Consider the following 9,704-nt stretch of genomic DNA (forward strand, 5'->3'; position numbering starts at 1 on the left):
TTTGTCTATGTATCCACACATGTAAATGAGTCTTCATTCAATACAATTATAGCATGGATAATAAACGATTATCTTGATACAGGAATTATAATAATAACTATATTTATTATTGCCTCTAGGGCATAATTCCAACAGTATGGGCAATCCCCTTGGCTTGTGCCAAGCTTGGGGGAGTTGCCCCGGTATCGTATCACCATCATATCTTTTGTCTTTACCTTTGTTTTAGTTTGTTCCTTTTCAGTTTTCTCTTTCTCTAGTAGAATAAAGGTCTTAGTGTTTTAGTCTTGAGTTTTGCTTTGTGTCACCCCTGATGTATTCGAGCTCGTGAGCCATATAATAAAGAGTATATTAGTTGAAGGGCTTTGCCTCTTGCCATGATCAAATGATCGAGAAAGAACAAGAGCATGAAAGATCATATAGTGATCTTATGGGAAGTGATGGCTTCACATATGAAAAGGATGATGATTGAAACTTGTTGAGGGTTGACAAACGTAGACCTTGGTCATTGCTGCAATTAATAGGAAGTGATAAAGAAGGAGAGGTTCACATATAAATATATCATACTTGACACCATCTATGATTGTGAACACTCACTAAACTATTACATGACTAGAAGTAGATGTTGGACAAGGAAGACAACATAATGAATTGTGTTTTCTTGGTTCTGAACAATGTTATATGATTAGAGATCCCTTAGCATGTGACGATTGCTTCCACCTCATATCAGCCAAAACTCCCGCACCAAGTAGAGATACTACTTGTGCATCCATAAAGCTTCAACCCAGTTTTGCCATGAGAGTCCACCGTACCTACCTATGGATTGAATAAGATCCCTCAAGTAAGTTGTCATTAGTGCAAGCAATAACAATTTCACTCTAATGAGTATGATCTATTAGTGTGTGGAAAATAAGCTTTGTACGAACCTGTGACGAGGAAGACATAAAAGCGACAGACTGCATAATAAAGTTCTTTATCACATGAGGCAATATAAAGTGATGTTCCTCCGCACTAAGAGGACACGCATCCAAACCTCAAAAGCGCATGACAACCTCTGCTTCCCTCTGCGAAGGGCCTATCTTGTACCTTTACTTTTTTCTCTTGAAAGAGTCATGGTGATCTTCACCAATTCCTTGTTTCGCCTTTATCTTGGCTAAAGTCACATGCTAGGGAAAGATCTATATTCATATGTCAACTTGGAGGTAAGTATTCATGAATTATTATTATTGACATTACCCTTGAGGTAAGCAGTTGGGAGGCAAAACTATAAGCCCCTATCTTTCTCTGTGTCCAGCTGAAACTTTGATCTCATGAGTACCATGTGAGTAGTAGCAATCATAGAGAACGAAAAGATGATTGAGTATGTGGATTTGCTTTATAAGCTCTGATTTGACTCTTTCTGATGTTGTGAGAAATTGCAATTGCTTCTATGACTAAAGGCTATCGGTTGTTGATTCTCGGTAAGGTTCTTGATTCATGCTTTACTTTGTGAAGAATTTGTCACTTTAGCATGAGAGATTATATGTTGGTATTGCTGTTGTGATCATGATCATGATGCCTGCATGTTCGTATCTTGTTTTGTCGACACCTATCTCCCTAAACATGTGGTCATGTTTATTGATCTAGGCTTTCGCTTGAGGACAAGCGAGGTCTAATCTTGGGGGAGTTGATACGTCCATTTTGCATCATGCTTTCATGTTGATATTTATCGCTTTTGGGGCTGTTATTTCACTTCACGGTACAATACGTATGCCTTTTCTCTCTTATTTTGCAAGGTTTACATGAAGAGGGAGAATGCCGGCAGCTGGAATTCTGGCCTGAAAAAGGAGCAAGTTTGAGATGCCTATTCTGCGCAACTCCACAAGCCGTGAAAATCAACGTGGATTTTTTTGGGAATATATAAAAAATACTAGGCAGAAGAAGTACCAGAGGGGCGCCACGTGGAGGCCACAAGCCTGCCAGGCCCGGCCTACCCCCCTGGCCGGGGCTGGAGGGCTTGTGGGCCCCCTGTTGCCCCTCCAGCGCTCATCTTTTGCTATATGAAGGGTTTCATCCGGGAAAAAAATCATAAGGGAGATTTTTCGTGGATTCGCCGCCGCCACGAGGCGGAACTTGAGCAGAACCAATCTAGAGCTCCGGCAGGACGATCCTGCCGGGGAAACTTCCCTCCCGGAGGGGGAAATCGTTGCCATCGTCATCACCAACACTCCTCTCATCAGAGGGGACTCGTCACCATAAACATCTTCATCAGCACCATCCCATCTCCAAACCCTAGTTAATCACTTGTAACCAAGCTCTGTCTCACGACTCCGATTGGTACTTGTAAGGTTGCTAGTAGTGTTAATTACTCCTTGTAGTTGATGCTAGTTGGATTATTTGGTGGAAGAGTTTATGTTTAGATCCTTGATGCTACTCATTACCTCTATGGTCATGAATATGATTATGCTTTGTGAGTAGTTACTTTTGTTCCTAAGGACATGGGATAAGTCATGCTAATAGTAGTCATGTGAATTTGGTATTCGTTCGATATTTTGATGTGTTGTACGTTGTTTTTCCTCTAGTGGTGTTATGTGAATGTCTACTACATAACACTTCACCATTATTTGGGCCTAGAGGAAGGCATTGGGAAGTAGTAAGTAGATGATGGGTTGCTAGAGAGACAGAAGCTTAAACCCTAGTTTATGCGTTGCTTCGTAAGGGGCTGATTTGGATCCACTAGTTTAATGCTATGGTTAGACTTTGTCTTAATTCTTCTTTCATAGTTGCGGATGCTTGCGAGAGGGGTTAATCATAAGTGGGATTCTTGTCCAAGTAAAGGCAGTACCCAAGCGCCGGTCCACCCACATATCAAACTATCAAAGTAAGGAACGTGAATCATATGAACATGATGAAAACTAGCATGACAGAAATTCGCGTGTGTCCTTGGGAGCGTTTTTCCTCCTATAAGACTTTGTCCAGGCTTGTCCTTGCTACAAAAGGGATTGGGCCACTTTGCTGCACCGTTGCTACTTTTGTTACTTGTTGCTCGCTACGAATCATCTCACCACACAACTACTTGTTACCGATAATTTTAGTGCTTGCAGATATTACCTTGCTGAAAACCACTTGTCAGATCCTTCTGCTCCTCGTTGGGTTCGACACTCTTACTTATCGAAAGGACTACGATTGATCCCCTGTACTTGTGGGTCATCAATGTGCAAATAAACGTCTAGAACATGGGTGAGTGTGAGCTAGGCCGAGTTGGATGCTAACATGCTATTTCATCTGTGAGATCGAATCACGACCATAAAATCCCAAATTTAAACCCACGCACCCCGCAATATGACATGCCAAGATCTAGGAGGACGCAGCTGATGACGAGTTGATGAATATACTTCCCGCCCCTCATTGGTTACCCCAAGTGGAAGATGGAGATGTAGTCAGCAGCAAGTTTCCCTTACACGGAGATTGTAAGGTTTATAGAACTAGGAGGACTCTGAGGATCAACAAGTAGGTGTCCGCTGCCCTGGCGTAAGAAGAAGACATGGACCTGCACACACACAAGTAAATTTTCTCCCAATGAGTACAGAGAGGTTGTCAATATCTCCGGCCTTGTAGTTTGCAGAGGGTCAAAACACAAGCGGGAATAGTGATAGTGATTGCAACGGAAAAGTAAATAAAGCAGTAAATGATGGAGGTGTAAGCAATGGTGGTGATATGGACTGGAGTCACATGATGTTCACTAGTGATGTCTCTCTCCCAAAATACGATAAACAACTATGCTAGGGTAAACAAATTATAGCTGGTAAAATGACATAACTATGAACGCACCGCAATGCTAATTATGCTACTTGAAAGTTAGAGGCTCAATAGTAATGGTCATTAAGCCAAGACAAGTAGACATTTTATTCATCAACATATACTTACTAATCATCCACCTTGAGATATCTATCCAGAACATCTCGCAGGTATTAAGTTGCGAGTCCCACCCAAAGTGCAAAGTCAAAGCAACGGACAACTGCATTAACGAACTATGTGTAAGGTAAACAATCCTTGCAACCGTGGTCACAAGCACCGTTGTTTTCACCATGGTGGCAATAGCACATCTCCTAGTCTCATGTTTCTGTCACTCAAGCTAGAAATCAGGGGGCATGAACCCACAATCATGCATAACGCTCCCTCTTGGAGTTGCAATCTACTACTCGGCCAAAGCAATACAAAGCAACGAAGAACATGCATGAAACACTAAAGAACATAATATAAAAGGATAATCAAATATATAACTCATAAAAATCTATACATAATCTCATAATCCATCGGATCCCAACAAACCGAGCATAGCAATAGCAGGAAAATTACATAGATGCCTTGATCATGTAGGGCAGCTCACAAGGGCTAATCATGGAAGCACAAGATTGGAGAGAAGACATCACATAGTTACTGGTCATGGACTCATTGGCCAAGGAGGACTACTCACGGCACGTTCGGAAAGCGTCCATGGTGGTGGAGAAGCTCCCGGAGGTCAATCCTCCCTCCGGCAGGGTGCCGGGAAGAGGTCTCCTCACGCTCACGCTCCCAATCTCGGAAGCGCTGCGGTGGCGGAACGATGGAGAAATTCGTGATTATGGATGTGATGGAAGGGTTTCCTCTCGGAGGAGTAAATAGAAGGCCAAGGGAGGGCGTCAGAAGAGGTGGGACCCACCCAGGCGGCCTTTGGGCGCGGCCAGGGGTCAGGCCGCGCCGGGAGGTCTCCTAGGCAGGCCCTGGCCCCCCTCTGGCCCATCTTCAGTGATCTGGAAGCTTCCTACGCTGATTTTTATATATTTTTCTCGGGATTTTTGGGGCTTTGGAAAATTGGGTAAAAGCCCGTGCAAAAAAGACATCACCAGATAGAAACTGGCACTGGCTGCACTAAGTTAGTAGGTTAGTCAAAATATGTGTAAAAAGATATAAAAGTGTAGCAAAACATATAACAATGTCACCCAAAAGATCATAGAGCAAGCAGAAATTATATTTACATTTGGGACGTATCAACATCCCCAAGCTTAATTCCCGCTCGTCCTCGAGTAGGTAAATAATAACACAATAATTTCTGTGGTGACATGCTAACACACATATAAGAACTTCAAAGGAAAGCAAGTAAGATATGCAATTCAAGTCAAGACAATAACAAGCTAGAGTCTATATTTAGTATTGAGTTTTGCAAAGTAAGAACATAATGGTGCAAGAGCTCGTGACTCGAATGTCTCCAAATGGTGTTTGTGTGCAAGAAATGGGAGATGGGTTTAGAGAATGAAATATATTTTTAATTGAGAACTCAATCTACTAAACCTTGCACTTGGTCTCCTTCTGAATCTTATTTTGACTCATCCCCAGACCACTAGTCAGGCACAAATCAAAATGATCCTCTCCCTTTCGACTTTGAGCACTCATGCAATGGATGAGCGCAAGCAAGATATGTTGGCACTTAGGATGGCAAATAGAATAATGATGGGGAAGGAAGACAAAAAGGTGTGAAGGCTCACATCAATGAGGACAACCATATGCGAGAGAAAGCCAAATGATAGATATGATGTGAGGAGTAGGGATTGCCATGCAACGGATGCACATATGAGCTAAGGTAAGCTCTCCAATGGAACTAGTGCGGGTGCATCCAACTTGCTTCCTCACGAAGACCTAGAGCTCATTTGAGCAGGCTCATCGCTGGAATATGCAAACCAAGTTCTATAGTGTAAGGGTCCCCATATAGTTATGCATGAATGATAATCTCTATGTAGTACAAATATAGCAATGGAGCACGAGTGTGGATCTTTCAAAAGGAATAGTAGTGTTGCCCCCTTCTCTCTTTTTTTGTGGCCTCTTTGGCTCTTTCTTTTTATCTCTCATTTGTCCTCTTTGGGATCTTTTAATTTGTCCTCTTTGGGATATTTTCCTCACTTAAGGGCAACACTCTATGTTTTACAAGAATAAAAAGAAGATCATCACACTTTATAAGAAGTACTCACATAAAGACAAGTGAAACCTATCATGATGTATGCAAATGTATGCCTCTGCCAGTGTAGCAGGATATGCAATGATACTAGCGGGTCATGTAGCAATAATAAGTGCAAGGCCCAACTAGCATGTGGCTCCTCGATCAAGCAAAAGCATGTATGACATGAAGATCAAGTCACGAGATGATGGATGTTGCATGTCAATGTGTCTCGGAAAGGCTAAGGAAATGTCTTAATAGGTAGGTATGCTGGCTGTTTTGAGGAAAGATATAATGAGACTTTTGATGGCAGAGCGTATCATGCCAAGGGTTTGGATGCACCGGCGAAGTTTGCACCAACTCTCAAGGTGAGAAAGGGCAATGCACGGTACCGAAGAGGCTAGCAAAATATGGATGGTGGAAGTGCCAACAATTGAATACTCACATTAGTCCGAAGAACTCATACATTTATTATTGGTAACTCTCTATCTAGTTAGGAAATTCACAAAGATACAAGTACCCCGAGGAGGAGTGTTTGGGGGTTTGGTTATCCTTGCGCATCCTCGACCCATGGTAATGTGAGGGTACTCTATATATTCCAACACCTCTAGAGGTTAGCGATTAATTTAGTAGCTAGAGTTATCAACTAATTTTTAGTTTTTGAAAAACACATGGATTTCCCAAAATACGACACCTATCACTAATAGGCTCAAGCTCTTGGCACCAATAGTCCAAACATTACTCAAATCAATGCCTCAAAACTATTCCAAGTTACTACTATACTTAAATAGCAACCTCAATTACCTACTCATGCAAGACACACAACTCAGTGCAACAAGCCAACTCTCTAAACAAGATAAGCATGATAACTCAAGAGAGTTCCAAAAGCAACCTAAATAAAAGCTCTTAAAAAGATATAGCATGAAAAATAAGAGCTAAGCATGATAGTAGCTATGAAAAGATAAAGAACACACAAAAAGGATAAGCATGAAAACCTATGTTGTGTTCTAGAGTGAAATGGAGCGTGTTTCTCTCCCAAACAAGGTAGGCTAGGTTCCGACTTGTTATGAACAGCAAGAAAAACTAAAACAAACTAAAAAGTAAAGAGCGGGACACTCCAAGCATAGCACATAACATATGAAGTTATAAAAATATAGCATGGAGATGGACGAGCTGATGATTGTTGATAGAGAAGGGGATGCACGGGGGCATCCCCAAGCTTAGATGCTTGAGTATCCTTGAATATTTATTGGGGTGCATGGGGGCATCCCAAGCTTGAGCGCTTGACACTCCTGGATCTTATTTCATCATCTTCCATCGCATACTTGAAAACTCCCTTCATACGAAATTCATCATAAGCTGATTAGAGTGGTTAGTACCCATGATAAAATAATTCATTACCTACTGGAAATAAAGATTTTCATGAAAATCTACTGTTTATCATGATTTCCAAAAGATTTTTGCAAAGGAAAAGCAAGCTTAAGATTTGCAAAATGATGAAAACGCAAAATGTGGCAGAATCTGTGAAAAACAGAACATCATGTAGTAAATAATTTTTTGGGGCACTTCTGCAACTCAAATAAAAAAAACTCAGAACAATGCCAGAAAGACAATTATATAGACCATGCTGTCAAAAAAAATCAGATCAAAAAGATGATCTGGTTATTTTTGGCGAATTTTTCCGTCAAGCCAACAAAATCTGTTTCTGGATAGCATGTCACAACTTTTGAACTTTCTTGCAATCGAGGCTAAAACTTGGCACAAATATTCAAAATAAAGATACAATGATGTTACTACAGTAGTAACACGCATCCAGACCACTAAAAACTGAAAGTAAAAACTCAAAGTAAAGATAACAAGGGTTGTCTCCCTAGAGCTCTTTCTTTATAGCCATAAAGACATGCCTAAGATTTTAATGATGCTCTCATAGGAATAAGAGTTGTAGAACAAAAGAGAGCATCAAGAAGCAAATACCAAACACATTTAAGTCTAACATGCTTCCTATGCATAAACTAGTGAAGCAGCGAACTAGTTTATTGTTCTCAGTGGAAAAGCAGCCTTCCCCAAGCAGCGAACTAAGAGTGCAGTTTTCCATAAGCCTAACTAGTGAAGTCACACAACTTATTGTTCTCAGTGGAACCCATAGCAACAGCAACAAGCAAGAACAAAGCAACTAATTTTTTGTGGTTTTTGGTATAAGACTCTAAAGAAAAAAAACTAGAAAGCAAACTAACAAGACTAAAAAGCAAAGGTAAAGGATAGCATGCAACTCCCATATCTTGAAGACTGGAGTCCCCAGCAACGGCGCCAGAAACTTGCTTGATGACGAGTTGGTGAATATACTTCTCGCCCCTCGTTGGTTACCCCAAGTGGAAGGTGGAGATGTAGTCAGCAGCAAGTTTTCCTTACACGAAGACTGTAAGGTTTAGCGAACCAGGAGGACTCCGAGGTTCAACAAGTAGGTGTCCGCTGCTATGGTGCTAGCAGAAGACATGGACCTGCACACACAACAAGTAGGTGTCTGCTGCCCTGGCGCAAGAAGAATACGTGGACCTGCACACACACAAATAACTTTGCTCCCAACGAGTAAAGAGAGGTTGTCAATCTCTCCGGCCTTGTAGTTTGCAAAGGGTCAAAACACAAGCGGGAATAGTGATAGTGATTGCAACGGAAAAGTAAATAAAGCAGTAAATGATGGAGGTGTAAGCAATGGTGGTGATATGGACCGGAGTCACATGATGTTCAGTAGTGATGTCTCTCTCACAAAAGACGATAAACAACTATGTTAGGGTAAACAAATTACAGCTAGACAATTGAGAGAACTATGAACGCACTGTAATGCTAATTATGCTACTTGACAGTTAGAGGCTCAATAGTAATGGGCAATACGCCAAGACAAGTAGACCGCTTATTCATCAGCATCTACTTACTAATCATGCACCGTGAGATATCTATCCAGAACATCTCGCTGGTATTAAGTTGTGAGTCACACCCAAAGTGTAAACTCAAAGCAACGGACAACTGCATTAACGAACTATGTGTAAGGTAAACAATCCTTGCAACCTTGGTCACAATCACCTTTGTTTTCTCCCTGGCGGCAAAAACACATCCCCTAGTCTCATGTTTCTGTCACTCAAGCTAGACATCAGGGGGCATGAACCCACAATCATGCATAACACTCCCTCTTGGAGTTGCAATCTACTACTCGGCCAAAGCAATACAAAGCAACGGAGAACATGCATGAATCACTAAAGAACATAATATAAAAGGATAATCAAATATATAACTCATAACAATCTATACATAATCTCATAATCCATCGGATCCCAACAAACCGAGAATAGCAATAGTAGGAAAATTACATAGATGCCTTGATCATGTAGGGCAGCTCACAAGGGCTAATCATGGAAGCACAAGATTGGAGAGAAGACATCACATAGCTACTGGTCATGGACTCATGGTCCAAGGAGGACTACTCACGACACATCCGGGAAGCGTCCATGGCGGTGAAGAAGCTCCCGGAGGTCAATCCTCCCTCCGACAGGGTGCTGGGAAGAGGTTTCCTCACGCTCCCGATCTCGGAAGCGCTGCGGCGGCGGAACGATGGAGAAATTCGCGATTGTGGATGTGATGGAAGGGTTTCCTCTCGGAGGAGTAAATATAGGCCAAAGGAGGGCCAGGCCGCACCGAGAGGTCGCCTAGGCAGGCCCTGCCCCCCCCTCTGGCCCATCTTCAATGATCTGGAAGCTTCCGTTAC

Source organism: Hordeum vulgare, chromosome 1H (assembly GCF_904849725.1).
Source record: "Hordeum vulgare subsp. vulgare chromosome 1H, MorexV3_pseudomolecules_assembly, whole genome shotgun sequence".
NCBI classification, from domain to species: domain Eukaryota; kingdom Viridiplantae; phylum Streptophyta; class Magnoliopsida; order Poales; family Poaceae; genus Hordeum; species Hordeum vulgare.